This window comes from Vanessa cardui, chromosome 16, assembly GCF_905220365.1.
Source record: "Vanessa cardui chromosome 16, ilVanCard2.1, whole genome shotgun sequence".
Classification (NCBI taxonomy): Eukaryota; Metazoa; Arthropoda; class Insecta; order Lepidoptera; family Nymphalidae; genus Vanessa; species Vanessa cardui.
In genome coordinates, this window is record NC_061138.1 from 5352755 (window position 1) to 5368937 (window position 16183).

Here is a 16183-nt window from a genome sequence, read left to right on the forward strand (position 1 = left end):
TAAAAAACTTAAATTTGACATCAAAATTGGCACCAATAGGTGGCAGATTTGCTTATCATGATAATCTAAATATACTATTTTATAAAATTATGCCCTCTAAGCCACTTCTCTTTAAGTTTTGTTAGAAAAAAAGTAATCAATTTCAAGAGATCATTTTATTTTAAGAGTCAAACTTCAAACTTCAATATAAGACAGACGAATAAATTCATTTCAAAATTTTTAATGTCAGGGTAGATAAGAACCACTTAATTATAATTTATTAAAAGCAGTAACATAATGAAATGGAAAAGCATGAAATTTGATACTTCGTTAAAGACCCTTACATAAAACTTAAGAGAAAGTTTAATATTTTTCTACACTTATCACAATTTTATTTGACACTTTTATAATTAAACTAAAGTCGGAACGACTACCGAGTATTACACGCGATAGAAGTTAAGCCATTGAATAAGATAATTATGTTATTTAAATGTTCTGACATGTAATATAGTGTTAAAAAGAAATATTTTAATGGACATGACGCCTTAAAACATCCAACGAGTGAGTTTAAACACACCTGTGACACTATAATTACGATACTGTGTACACTGATCAACATATTTCCAAAACGTAATTATGTGTACAGAAAAATATTTTTTAACGAACGTAACATAGTGACTTAATTCCTATAGCAAATAAAAATTACAAACAGTTCTGTTCTAAAAGTGTTACATTTTATATAACAGTACCTACAATTTATTTTCAAATTTCACAGCTTAATACAAAATATAACATTGTTATAAAACTCTGTGAAAATTTTTGTATGGGTTTAGATAGTAATCAAAAGAAACAGATATCTCATTTGTTTTAATATAACATTACTATATATTATTAAAATAAGTAGTCATTTTAGCATATATAACTAAACTATAAATTCATATGAGTGGAGTACGAAACGGTACAATAATCTTTATATGTATATGACTAAGTACATATCAGGGTCATAACACTTTGTATAAATAAGATAAATATTTACTTTGGTACTACTTATTTTTTGTGGTTTAACCACTTCACGAGACAAATGGCAATCGATTCGTTTTGATTCCCTCATAGTGATTTGAATAATAACAAAATCAAAAAGATAAATAAATACGGAATATAAAATAAACAAAGCAATAAAAAGAGATAATCACTTACTTATTCAAAATAACAAAATTAGTTTAATTACCTGTTATATGTTATATACATTTTATTATGCGAATCAGTGTTACTTTCCACTTTGATTAATCTACATAGTGATATAATACTTTAAAAATTCAACATTTCAAAATCAATTTGAATTTCAGTAATCATTGGTACACACGACAAACCATAAAATTGACAATATCTCTCTTCTAATATTTTGCTATGTATTACTACGATTATAGGTCACGAGGTTACTAAGCTGTCAACGTGAGCAGAAAATATGAAAATATATGAACCCAACTTACGACATAAATTTTACATGAATTGTATGAAACAATGATAAAACTGTTATAAATAAGATAATATAAATACATATATTAACATATTATAAATCTCAGTGCAAAATCAACTTTAATAATCGCGAACTAAGATTGGTGCAAAGTCTTGGGTTTTTCCAGAAACTGGTTTGTGCAAAAACATTCGGAATTCGGCGTTAGAGGTTCCGCGTTTGGCGACGACCGGCCGAGGAATGCTGTCTGGAATTAACGATTTATTAAGAACAGCCTTCAGGTGTTTGTGCAGGCTAAACAGACGGAGCAGACATGACATACTTGTTTAGTTATTGTAGCATAAAGTTGCTATGATTGTTTTGCTTCAGAGGTAACTTCACTTATGATTACATGTGGTTATCTGTTAGCATAACCAAGATATATTTCTCGGTAGGGCTTTAAATGTCCTCTCGCTTGGACATTTGACATAAAAATACCAATATGAATTAAGTTTTATCCAGTTTCTTTAGTTTTTAATTAGACATGAGTAAAGTAGTATTTTTCATTATTAATCACATATATTTGGATGATATCTCGAAATATACGGCAACTATTGACACTAACGTACAAAGCCCTCATAAAACGAGGAAAAAACCCCGGGCCAATTGCATTGTAAATGGATTAAGATTAAACTACATCACAGTCATATTTATGGTCGAAAGGAAATATTTACATGAGTAAAAATAATTTTCTTGCCTCTCTGTTATCTAAATTGGTAATGATTAGATTTCGTGTTAAGCTTGGCCTAATCTTCTTTATTTTCCTTTTAGTTTTTTTTTAACTAATACTATGTCATATTAGTCCATGAACTTATTATATCAACCACTTTCAATTTTATTTCTATGGTTCCTGGTAATCTATATGACAAATCAATTATAAATGCGATGCTTTTATTATATATTATACTATAGTTATTAAATATAGATCAATTATTAAATAAATACTCAGTACTTAAAGCGCCTATTTTGTACATTAAAGCAATTGTTTGTAAATGCAGTTTGAACATGCTTTGAATTGAATGAAGGATAATATTGATTAGATTGCTTTAATATAATAATTTTCTTTTTATTGATATCGTAATAGTATAACAATATAAAAGTATATTTGTACAAAGTAAACAAATCTGAAGTCAAATATAACCTAATTATTTTTATTTATTAGCTCATTTCCCATCCGAAACTGTACCATTTTATCAAAAATAAAAAAGAAATACTTCGATATCAACAATAATTAAATTATGTATCTTAGAATATAATAACCCATTCTAATTAAGTATTTGCTTTAAATAATATATTTTAAGAAAAAAAAGTAATCCCATTACGATACAGTTTTAATCGCTAGGAATTTATTTCATTTCATTTAAGTATTCGCATGTTGGTCAGCACAAGCAAATTAATAAATGAAATACCATATTATCCGAGAGTTGTAGCCGCGGCGACGACCAGGCGGCCGCACACCTGCGCCTGCGCATCGCCACTCCGTCGACCTAAATTAATACCTAATGTGAAGAATTAAAGTTCATTATTGCTCACAACACTTCAATACTCTCATTACGAATCACGGACGTAACAAATATGTAATATATTCAAAACTCTGTACTTTTAACAGCAAACTTGGATTTTACGGCCAATTGATGGTCCATCTGATTATTACGGAGAATTATTAACGCTTTGGTGACATTTTTAAGGAGATAAAGACATCATTAGTTTCAATTTAAATTTACTCTTTATTTACTTTTCCAAAATATTTTGGTTAGGTATTTAATAGTTATGAATGTATTTTTGTTTGTATAAAGTTTGTTACTTAGTTATTCTTGTAGTCGACGCTAGATGGCTCTGATACAATAAAGAAACAATAAATTTCTTTACATCGATAAAAATATTGTGATTTTGTTTAAAAAAAAGTGTAATGTATTGTTTACCGTTGCTGCGAGTAAGATTAATAATAATAAGGGAATAAAAAGCAAATTGATGACATAAGAAAAAAAATAAAGAGAATTATCCTGAATCACGCTCTTAACATTTTTTAAGCCGTTGGTATATATACTAAATGCGGACTATTGTTAATGGGAGTTCCGACCAGTTCAACTATCGGGGTTACATACAGAATCTCTATGATTAAATCACCCTGTGGAAAGTCCCCGGAGACAGGGCGGAAAGCGTCGCATCATAACGATGAAGGCCGAGCCGGCTTCGTAGGGAAGGAAAGGATAAAACCTGTGCGTTGCCGTGCTCATAGCGTTGCTCAGAGCACAGTAAATGTTGCAAATGGACAACTCGTTCATAACTAAATGGGGCTCACTCGGACTGGAACTCTTCTTTTTATGTACAATTGTTTACACTAACATCATTTTTAATTAATTTACAAAATACTAGCGACTACGGACCGGCTTTGCACGGGTGTAATGTTTACATTAAATATACTACTGAAAGTGTTTTTTACGACATCGCTTTAGACACCTCTAAAATAAACCAGTATGTTTCTAATATATTACACAAGTACACACATAAACCTTCCTCTTGAATCAATGAAAAAAAAATTATGTCAATATCAATGAAAAAAAATCCCATCAAAATCCCTTTGCATAATTTAAAGGACTAAGCATATATATAGGGACAGAGAGCAGTAAGCGACTTTGTTTTATACTATTTAATAAAGATTACAAAAAATATTTTTAAGTATAATAGTAACTTAATTTGAAATTTATATGGTCGTAATAAATTTTATTTAAAAAAAAATAATATCCTTTAAAAGCAAAAACAAATTTGTTTCATACAAATATACCTGCCTCCAGAGAGATTTGAACTCTCGACCCCTGGTTTACAAGACCAGTGCTCTAACCCCTGAGCTATGGAGGCTACGCGTGGCGTGTCGTAAAAGCAAAACGGTTTGTTTAGTTACATATTACAGTATGAGTCACTTTTTTATTTAATTATTTTTATTATATCATTTCAATATGAAGAACGTATAAGATTGAAATGCTTTGCACTTGATAGAATATTGATTTCAAATCTATAATTTAAGTATTTCATTTATAAGTTTAAAAAATTGCTAAAATAATTAATTTCAACAATGTATATAATAATTGTTACTTTTCACGAATGATTATGGTTTTATTACTTTTTACGCATGATTATTATATAACGGCGAATGAAGTTAATTAATAAAATAATAAAAATTTGAACATTCTCCGTCGTACTGAAGGTTCAATTAATTGTTAGGTGAAATAAAATAATAGGTACGTTATATACATATTTTGTGAATTACATGAAAAAACTTAAGAAATGAAATCGGTAAAATGAAATTATTATATAAATAATAATAATATATAATAATAAACCACGTTTGGGAAGACATGGCTGAGATATGAAGACCGATCTTCTGAAATAGTGCTTACGCAAGTCCACAGATGTCCTGTGCATTATACAAAACACGCCCGTCATGTTGACTAACGAGATGCGAGGCAGCATATATATGGGAGCTAAGTGCATCATGACGTCACGCTCACCAATAGCATTAACGACGGACTATCTATGAGATAATCTTGGAAATAGATAAGCTTATCTTTTATAGTTGAGATAGCAGTACTTATCTAAAAGGGTTAATAACATTTTTATTTCATATACAATTAAACGCGTTTAAGACAATGACTTAATATTTCTTCAACGCTAAGTGAACATTTACTCAGGCGCTCCTAACCTAAGGTAGGCATAATACCTGAGCGCTGCACAGGACGCCTTGGACAAAAAGAGTCTTGGATAATAGGTTAGGTGCCTAAGGAGTTCCTAAAAATCTTTATTACAGAGGAGCCGAGTTCGCTGGAAGACTGCTTGTACACAGGCGTGTGTAATGCTTGAGACAGGGCTGAGCTGAAACAAGGCTGAGAGCGTTAGTAGTATACACTAAACTGTTTATAGTCCATTCTAACATAACGATGAGCATTGTTAACTTACGAGTACAGTCATATTATGTACTATGAATGTCTAAAGTATTCCACCTTTCACTTAGAATATAATACAGTTCCAATTAACGACAAATATACAATTTATCTTTATGTAAGATACGTTCATTTGGATTTTTTTTATAGATTAATATTAAGTACATTGATAATTAAATACTAGATTTATTTAGAAAAAATAACTGTTAATATACTGTTCCATGCTTACAGTATACATATAGTTATTCTTTTTTACATGGCCGTAGGCAGGCGGGGGTTTTGGGGGTTCAAACCCCCCCCGAAATTTTTTCGGTAACCGCTATGGTATTATCAAAAAAATATTTTGCGCGAATTAAACAAACAAAACGTAAGTATTTTATATTAAAACTAGAAGATAAACATTTTACAGAGTGCCATTACATTTCGAAATATGTAAGACAGATTGTAAAATTTCTGATACATTTTATGTACAGGGTTATTGGTAATTCGACGTATATCCGTTGGGAGGTGATAGGGGTGACTATTTGAAATAATTTTAACCCCCATATGCATAATCCAAAAGTGAACCATTTTTGAGTTATCACGTTTTTAAGCTTTTTTCAATTTATTTAAAAAAAGTATTAATTAGAATCTATTTTTTCTTTTGTTTTATAAAAACGATTAAACACTGGATATTTGTCAATATTTAAACAAAAAATATTGGTCCAAATTTAAAAATGCGAGGCGGAAAACGAAATTATTTCAATATCTTTTTTTAATTTTTTCTTTTTCTCAAAAATGCCTTAAAAACTAAAAAAAAAAACATTACAATAAATCTTGGCCTGCAGATTATTTTAAAAACATAACCGTTTTTTAGCTTTCCAAAAATTTATGAAAAGAAGGAAATTATTTCAAATCAATCGAAATAAAGTCACCAGAAAGGACGTTGGTGGACATTCGTAGTCGAACATGAACGAATTTGTACTAAAGGTCGCTCTTTAAAATTCCCTCAAAATTTGTTTCGAACAACAAAACTAAAAATAAGAACCAATGAAAAAAAACTTACTTACTGAATACAAATTTAAAACAAAATTTAGGAACAGAAACAGTTCAATAGCTAAATTATAAATAAGACATTTTGTTATATAGCTTAAATAAAGTAGGTATTAATAATCGAATCCGAGAAACTCTCAATAAAAGAGCACAGCACACACAGCATGTTCTACAGTGTATAATGCATAATTCTATCCTTACTATTCTCACGAAGAAGTCCCTGAAAGGAAATTTATTTTTTATAAATTTGAGCTTAACGCGTATTCAGGAGTCGCGTCTTATTTGGAAAATAACTCTGAACCATTAGATTATTAATGACATGTTCATTAAAAGCAGCCGAACTCCTGGAAGACTAATTTGGTGCATCCTATCCCTAAAAAGAGCAACCGCCCAGACCCGTCCAATTATAGGCCAATAGCCATCACCTCCTTGTTTCGTTTCCATCGGGGTCGTTCAGCCAGTGATCTTCTAGATTACCTAAGTCATAGATGGGCGGAATCAGTTGAGAGAAAGTGGGAGGCATTGGCGGCCAGTCTAGACATAGCGAAGGCCTTCGATAGCGTATGGCACAAAGCGCTTCTTTCGAAGCTCCCTTTACCGGGAAATTATGCAATTGGATCACCAGCTTTTTGGCAGATCGGAACATTAAAGTCGTTATATGGTGCATGTTCTGATTTAAAATTCGTTAATGCCTGTGTTGCACAATGCTGCGTTCTATCATCCACTCTGTTTCTTCTGCATATCAGTGACTTGTTGCAAATCTGTAACATTCACTGCTATGCAGATAACGTACTGTAGACACCTCATACACCGGCTGGGCTAATATTTCTTGGGAAAACGTCGGAGAAAACCGGAACAAACTAAACTTAGGAGATATATGATTGCTATTTTGCTATTAAAATATCTGATGGCGGGGAAGTACTCTCCCTTAGTAGTCCCTTAGGCTCATTAGCAGTTAAGGACCCCCTGGCTAAAATTAGTCCACTTCAACCCCAAAAAGAGGCAAGTTTGCGCGTTAGCTGCTAAAAAATTACCATTTCTCGTATCTCCAGGATTTCAGAAGATTCCAATAGCCGCCACAGCTAGTATTGGAATACTTGACGTGGATATTTCGAGCCTCATACAGTTCTGTGGTCAATTGGAACACAAAGCCAAATTGGCATCAAAAAAGCTCAGTGTGCTCAGCAAGCCATGACAGTATTTCACGCCGGCCCATCGCCTAAAACTATACAAGGCGCAAATTGAACCCCACATGGAATATTACTCACAACTCTGGGCGGGTGCATTTGTCCGTATCCAACGCAGAGCGGCTCGAATTATCGACGATCAAGCCCTTTTCGACCTGCTTGATTTTTTGCTTTGCGTAGAGATGTTAGATCACTCTGCATCTTCTACTTTCGAATATTTCACGGAAAATGTTCGGACGCATTGTTTGGATTAATCCCGGCTGCGGAATTTCACCTTCGGACAACTCGTCAAAATTCAAAGTTTTGCACCACCTTAATGTTCAAAAAACCACAACAGCACGATTTTTAAGACATTTTCTACGTTGCACAAACACTCTGTTGCACCAGCATTAGCCGACGCTTTTTCCGAACCGATACGACTTCGGAACCTCAAAAAAAAAGTACTCCTTCCTTAAAGGCCGGTAACGCACCTGCAAGCCCCACAGATGTCCATGGGCGATGGTAATCACTTTCCATCAGGTGAGCCTCATGCTAGTTTGCCCCCTATAACATAAAATTAGCCATCGGTTGTCTTTTAAATAAATGTGTATAAATTATGACTAATTTTAATACACCTACTTATGCTTATTTTAAAAAAAACCTGTTGCTTTTTTTTGAAGCACGAACCCCCCCCGAAATGAAATCCTGGCTACGGCCCTGCTTTTTTATTAATATTTAGAGAAGAAATCTAAAGAGGAAAGTCTACGTTTTATTATAATAATGTCAGCCACCGTCCACCAGTATTACTGAAATATTTTTTATTAAGATTTTTTAATCATTACCATTGTCAAACATTGTCTATTATCAAACAATTAGGCTATTCAAATTTTCAAATTATGCATAAAACGCCTTCCCTACACTATACCTAAGTATTTAATATTATATATCGGCATTTAAGAAACGACGTTAAACCAACAGTATTAATTTCTACCAAAACAATTTGTAACAATTCGTTTAAACATAAAATGCTTTGTAATTTACTCTTTAGTAATTAGTAGTCGGCTTTTAAACGGTAAACACTTTACGACTTTTTAATTTTCTTAACATTTTAAGGACGATTTAAATAATACAACATGAAGCGAAATAATTTTAGTTTAACGGTGACATTTACGACCAGGAAACATCAATTTAAATAATTACTAAATACGAGAAAAACTTTGTAAAATAATGTTAAATCAACGTCTTTGTTCAAAGAGGAAGATAAATGGCATTGAAAGAACCAAGATTAGTGCTAATGAGTTTATATTTACATGCAAAACATGTAATCTTGGTATTTTGTATAAGAGGCGAATATGAACACAATTATTCCACCAAGCCCTTCCAATAGTCACAAATAAACATAATCGATAAAGAATATAGATTTTACTAATAAAGCAGTCAAGGTAAAGATAAATAAAGATACCCTCTTATTTCTTTCTCATTTTATCTTATTTGGTTGTCCGCAATATTCCAACGAATGTTTTTTTTTTTTTGTATTTGAAGATTATGGATTTAAACCCAATTTAGCACTTAGTTATCATGTGTTTAATTTGTTCTTTTAAACAAATAATATAAGGAAATTCGCATGGGTTGTAGAATATTTGGCCTGTGTAGTCACAAACATTGGGGCACTGTACCCCAGCAGTGGGATACCATTATTTATTGTATAATACATAAATTTATACTATAAAATAAAAAATTGCTACTGTTTAGTTTATGTCAAATGGTATAAGCATATCGTTTAATTGCAATTTTGGTGTTTATGAGAAATAATTAATATATTATAATTATTACTTTCATGGTATACAAAACAAAACGAAGGCATCTACAAATCTACTTTTGAAACATTATCTTTGAATTTATCGAATTTCTTCGGTAACTGACAATCTTGATCTAAGTAATATTTTTAAATTAGAGTCAGGCCTCTTAAACGTGCGAGTAAAATAAATCATAAAATAACAAGCAAAACAAAACAAGAAAATATAGATAGGAAATCACATTGTGAAGTCGCATACTTGAGGGTTTTTATTTTTGTGTTTATAAAATGTAACAGTTTCTATAAAAATCGTCAATATAGTTATGGTTTTATAAAGTTGTAAATGTATTTTAGTACCTACCAACGAGGTACGAGTACCTACGAGACTCTACCGGAAGCATATCTGCTTACAGTAGCGTCTGATACAAAATAAATTCGTGTTTACATTGAATGTTGTGTCGTACTACGTAGTTGTGCTCTCCATTTTCTTAATGTTAATTTAATCCAAAAAAAAATAATGAGTTCGTGCTTACCTTCCCAAATCAATTTACCACTTTCATATTATTTAATGACACTTGATTTTTAACTTTTCGAAATTTTACATTCACTTCCATTGCATAATTGTTTTGTACAGAAATGTTCAAACACTAAAAAAAGGTTTAAGATTTAAAAAAGGAAACTATTTTTATAGTTACACTAGCTGTGCCCGCGACCTTGTATCCGTTTGAATTTAAGAAAAAATAAATAAATATTGTAGACTAAGTTACTCCTTATTATATCAGTTATGTACCAGTGAAAGTCCCGTCAAAATCGGTTCAGCCGTTCCAGAGATTAGTCGGAACAAACAGACATACAGACAAAAATTATAAAAAATGTTATTTTGGTATATGTACCGTGTATAAATACATATGCATTAAGTAAAAAAGGGCTATTTTAGTATTACAAAAAGACACTCCATTTTTATTATTTTAAAATAGTATGCTTAACATTATGAAAAAGGCAAACAAACATCTAAACTACTTTTTTAATTAATTATCACATATAACGTAAGAAGAAGAAGGTGTTGATTTAGTTTTATCTTCAATGAGACAGTTAAGGTAGTAATGTAATAAAATAAATAATATAATTTAAGATACTTATTTTCAATTAATTACAAGTAAAATTACGAGTAGCAACTAGTATGTTCGGCGTAACAGATTTTGGTCCAATCGATTCTGATCTGGTTCGAGAAATGGGAATTACAGTACATAACAGTCACCGCTTATGGGTACTGGCTGGTGACCGCAAGCCGGTAATTTACCGATAATGCTCTCGTTACTCTTTTTATATTTTTTATCTTCATTTTAAGTCCGATAATGAGAGTCTACCGATTGGGTATATTGAGAGCCTTTCACGTAACCGTACCAGTGAATATTTTTCGTAAACACAGTTCTTTTATATTTCTTAAATTTCGTTTAAAAAATAATAAAATTTTATTAAAATATCGCTTGTAATTGATGCCTGTATTTATTAATATATGAATTACCTCTAAAATAAAAGTTCTACATGATTTATGTACTTGTGGACAGACGCTAAGTCGAGTAACGGCTAATAAGATCAGTTTTACAACAGGAAGAAGGGCCGCTTTTAATAAGGAAGCAATTCGTTACGACTATTTCAGCTAATTGTAGACTATTTTTAAACACTCTATTGGTAAGCGAATAATCCAACGCATTTCAATCGATGTTAAGGATAAAGTAAAATGTATGGAACACGTGCTATCTTAAATCTTGTTCACTCTGAGCATCGAGACAGTACGTTCGCTATCTGACAGCTACGATAGTTCGAATTGACCGGTCGTTAATTTCACTTTCTTCAGCCGTAACTCATTGTATTATTGCAGATTTATAATTTTATAACTGGAACATACAAATAATAACAACGCAAAAAATAAAAACTATTTGAAAACTACGAAAATTTGAGTGATTCATTAATAGAGTATCATAAATAAAAGATAAGCAAAACTTCTTTAATTATAATTTTTCTTTATTTTCTTTGTACTATACGTCTCAAAGGTAAAATTTACGATACCAATATTAATACAATTTTGTGTAGGTAATAATACAGTAAAATAAATAAAGTTCTCTCAATATATATTAACTACTTGAGCTTATTCACAATTCTTATTACTGTGATGTGTATCACCGACGTCTGACATTTATGTGATCAAATTTAACCACAATTAATGGAAGTCGTTACGGCCTAAGTTACGAGCGTGAAAAGTTCACTTCTGCGTGAATTGCTCATAATGTTAATCGCAGAACCGGTCGACGTAGCTGTTTGCATGATATAAGTTGTCATCCATATGCCAAAGGTTTGGCGGTCCGTCTTTCTGTCCAGCAGAGCGGCTCGAACGCCGCGACGTGTGCGCTGCGCCGTGACCAAGATTCGGTTACCGCCTGACGCCATATCGTCTTACCACCTTCTCCTTTACCATATGCACAAGCGGCGTACTGTCTTTAAAGGAGATACGGTATACGGATTTCTAAAAACCGGCCCCTTAATCAGATTGGCATAAGTATGATCGATCGGACGATAGCTTATATTTGTAGCGCGTAATTACTATGAGTACCTTGACATTTTGATTTTTTTTTATAAAAGAAGTAGCATCGATTGTATGAAAAGAATATAGTTAAATTATTAAATTGTGTGAAATTAACAAAGTGCATAATGTTTCATGTGGTCTAATTACAACTGTAAACTGTCCCAATTGCGTGCGCGTACGCAACAGATTAATACAACGCGTCGAAATTGGAATAGATTACACGCACCAATGCTACTTCCTGTCGGCGCTGACCATTCACACGGACACCCTCGCGCGAACAATTGACGTCGTGCGACTGATTTTATGGTAATTTCCGAACAAATCACCCCCGATTTTAATTCATTATTGATTCGATTCCGTGTGAAAGTTATAATAATTAAAAAGTGTCCACGAATCGATTCAAATATTCAATGCATACGGACATATATTTGTCACCGCGAACACAAGTCGCTGTCTCGTGATTAAAGAGATCTAGTAACTTTCTGTTGATAGTTGAACTGATACCGGTCTAGACGTCTTTTTTCAATCATAAGGTATCTTAGGCAGTATTGACGGCACTTACACGGTTTTAATGCAGGAACTGGTTTGCAAAGAGCGGAGGCGTGAGAGTGTCCAGTCCCGGGATATTCTCAGGGCCAGCGTCATTGCACCTGCACTGACAAAAGGACAGTGTCGTTAACTTATCGAATTGCTTTTCAAGTTCAGACAAGTTGCCGTTCAAGGTACAACTTCGGCAACTGATTTTAATTGAAAATCGATAGTGTTCTTTCGATTTATCTGATGCTGTTTTCGCTGAATTAATAAATGATTCAATTGATAGCTCAAATCGATTAAAGTACATCTTTATAAAAATTCAATTAATGTTTTTATCAATCACTTTAACTTTTATCGCATACGATCCATAAATAACGAAGTGACTATCGTTCTTGTAATATTTAAGTGTCACTCGATCGTTACAGTTATACCGCAAATTGTACCAGTAAAAAATATGTGTAATTTTTTTTACATGATCACACCGGATCATACGCAAACTTGTTGAATATGTACGCAAAACCTGTCGTTGTTTACCGTAAAGTATAACGGTGAATAGCTGACTGAAATGAATTTTGTGCAAAATATACGCAAGATACGGCTTGAAATAATTATATATTCACAAATTCAATTAAATAAATTACTCGAATTTAAATTTGGAATAAATCTCTGTCTAAATAAATTTTTATCTCACTGTATCAATCAAACAAAATTGTTTATGTTATAATTACACAAAAAAAGTCTTTTTATGCATCCCATATAATAATAGTGTTTTAATATTAAATTAAATAATAAAGGCTTTATTGTATGTATGTATGTCTAACTCAAATATCTACTAAACCAATACATGTAAAACCTTTACCAGATGATGTAGTACTACTATTATAATACTAATAAAGATGAAGATGCACTTCGCTGTTCCACTTGCTTAAAATAAAATTATTGACATGATAATAATAGATTTCATATTAATTTTTCTAATAAAATAGAACCTAAGAATTATTATATATACCTGGAGAAAGACGAGTGTTTTATTTGAAAGGTGTATTTTGATCTTTATCGTTGTAACTATTGTTGAGTTGATATGATATGATAGGACAATGTATGTACTAGTATGTGTGTGTTTCGAGTTAATTTAAAGTTAATTTTAAGACTCTATACAACATTATTGCATAACATAATTTAAAACATTATTTATGTGATACTTATTTTGTCAAATCGTATATTTGATGTTTTCATTCAGCTTAAGCAATCAATGAGACACCAAGGAAAACGTTGGAACATATCTAATGTGCACGTTGAACATTAATTTACATAGATTAAGAGATTGATTGATCGATAGTCATTACGCGTGAGGTCGTGTTTGAGTTCTGCGAGTGTCGCGTGGGAACAGCGGGCAGGTGCGTTCTGCTGAATCTCTGTAATGAGCCCAGAATATTATGCGTATTTAATAAAAAATACTGTGATAAGATTCGATGACATCGATTCCGCTTACCTTAGATGTGGACACTTTTTAAAGACTGTTAAAACTAAAATTTTATATTTCATTTTATTTGTTATCATATAAGCAAGGTCTGCAGTATTAATTTTAACTTTACCGTTTCGTAAATTAAAATCGTTTATAAAAAACACAAAGGTAAAAAAGGCAAATTATTCGATACAAGATTTTGTAGATGATAAAAAAGCTTGGAATTAATACCTGTTGACTTCAAAAATGTATCCTGCATACATTACATACATATATAATTGTATTTAACTAATATGATTGTATTTTTTAAATGTTGAAACAGAGTAACTACTGAGTTTCTTGCCGGTTCTTCTCGGTAGAATCTACACTCCGAACCGGTGGTAGCTTCACTTAATTGTTAAATGACGATTCAAAATTGCTTGTAAAAGCCCACTTACATAAAGTTTATTTTGATTTTGATAATATCATTTTAATGTACTTAAGTAAATCTTTAGCAATATACATTTTCATTGTTACATTGCCAATTTGCCTCTAACAATTATCTTTCAAATTTTATGGCCAGTGTGCCTTTCATTAAAAAAGTCTATACGCAACAAAAGTGTTAGATGACTAAAATAAATTTATATTTTACGTTCTCACAATGACAATGTTTTTAATTCTTAATTAGTTTTTCAGTCTTGTTATCAATTTAATTTTTACAACAAATGATAACAAAAAATCTTAAGAAATATATTATATAAAAAAGCTATCAATTACCAGAAACTGGATTAGCTACACATACAATACTGAGAATCGAACGAGTGTAGACCTCGTTCTTATTACGCCGGATTATTAAAAATACACGAGTTACTTGTTACAAATGAGGTTGTTATAAAAAAAATCACATCCTGAACTGGACGTTCTAAAATGATTGCGAAAGAATAAAAAATAATAATATTGTGTAACTTACGTGGGAACGCGGACAGGTGCGAGCGCCCGAGGAAATCTCGATCGGCTTCTGTGCGCTAATCCCGTAGACATTTATAATAAACTATATTAATCATTAACCAATAAATGTTGCTACTGTATACTTTGCTATATAATTTACAAGTTGCATAAAATGGTTTGCGGCGTGCTGGGATCGACTTTCCATTAAGACGTTAGAAAGAAAATACATTTGCATTTAATGGTGTTATGACTGCCTTCAACTAGTTAACTTTTATGGCAATCTCCTATGGTGTTTGGTCCCATTGACCCTGGACTGCAACAAACAATCCGTTTTATTTTATCTTAAGGAAATCATACTAATATTCCGAAATTATGGCTTAATATCTCTGTCCTGCCTTTGATAGCGTAAACTTTACGCACAGCTTTGTTGGGGAGTGCTGTGAATGTCTAAAATGAGAGATCTACTTGTTCGCAAATACTTGGTGGTAGGGCTTTGTGCAAGCCCGTCTGGGTAGGTACCACCCACTCATCAGTTATTCTACCGCCAAACAACAGTACTCAGTTGTGTTCCGGTTTGAAGGGTGAGTGAGCCAGTGTAACTTCAGGCACAAGGGACATAACATAACATCTTAGTTCCCAAGGTTGGTGGCGCATTGACGATGTAAGGAATAGTTAATATTTCTTACAGCGTCATTGTACATTGACGGACGAGCAAATGCTCGTCCGTCAACCTATACCATAAAAAAATACTTTTAGACTATGATATCCTTGAGATTAACTATCGTGGCCGAAACTCGATCAGTAGGACATGTTTTTTTATGTATTTTTAATTAATTATGAAAAAGTACGAACTCAACGAAAACTAATTAAATGACATATTAATGTATGACGTTTATTAATTCAAAATTGATTCATTAGGATTAACATAAAATATATAAGTCAATGTTAAATAAACTTTAATATTCATCAGTAATTAAAGTAAAATTAGAGGGTGTACATCAAACTAACATTTAAAAAAAAAAAACAAATTGGAGTATGTATGTAGGTATATGCTAGAAATATATATGTACTGATTCGTATGTACCAAAGACATACAGTAATTCTAACTCTCTCGTGAAATTTAACTAATATTAATAATACGTCTCTATCATCATCTATTCGTACCTATATAATTTCTATCGAATTACATCTTGTCAATAAATGACAAATGCAATATACATTATCTTAGGAAATTACATCAAGATAAAACA

At 31.8% G+C, this 16183-nt stretch overlaps 1 long non-coding RNA gene and 1 other non-coding gene across 2 annotated transcripts; both read right to left on the reverse strand.

Annotated features, from left to right (window-relative positions):
• Positions 1–1395: 1395 nt before the first annotated feature.
• On the reverse strand, positions 1396–12685 carry LOC124536246. Its single transcript, XR_006966867.1, has 3 exons — positions 12572–12685; positions 2902–2991; positions 1396–1700 (listed from the first exon to the last, which is right to left on the reverse strand). It is a non-coding gene; the product is annotated as an uncharacterized LOC124536246 (long non-coding RNA).
• Trnat-ugu lies at positions 4279–4351 on the reverse strand. The gene has a single exon. It is a non-coding gene; the product is annotated as a tRNA-Thr (tRNA).
• Positions 12686–16183: the final 3498 nt, after the last annotated feature.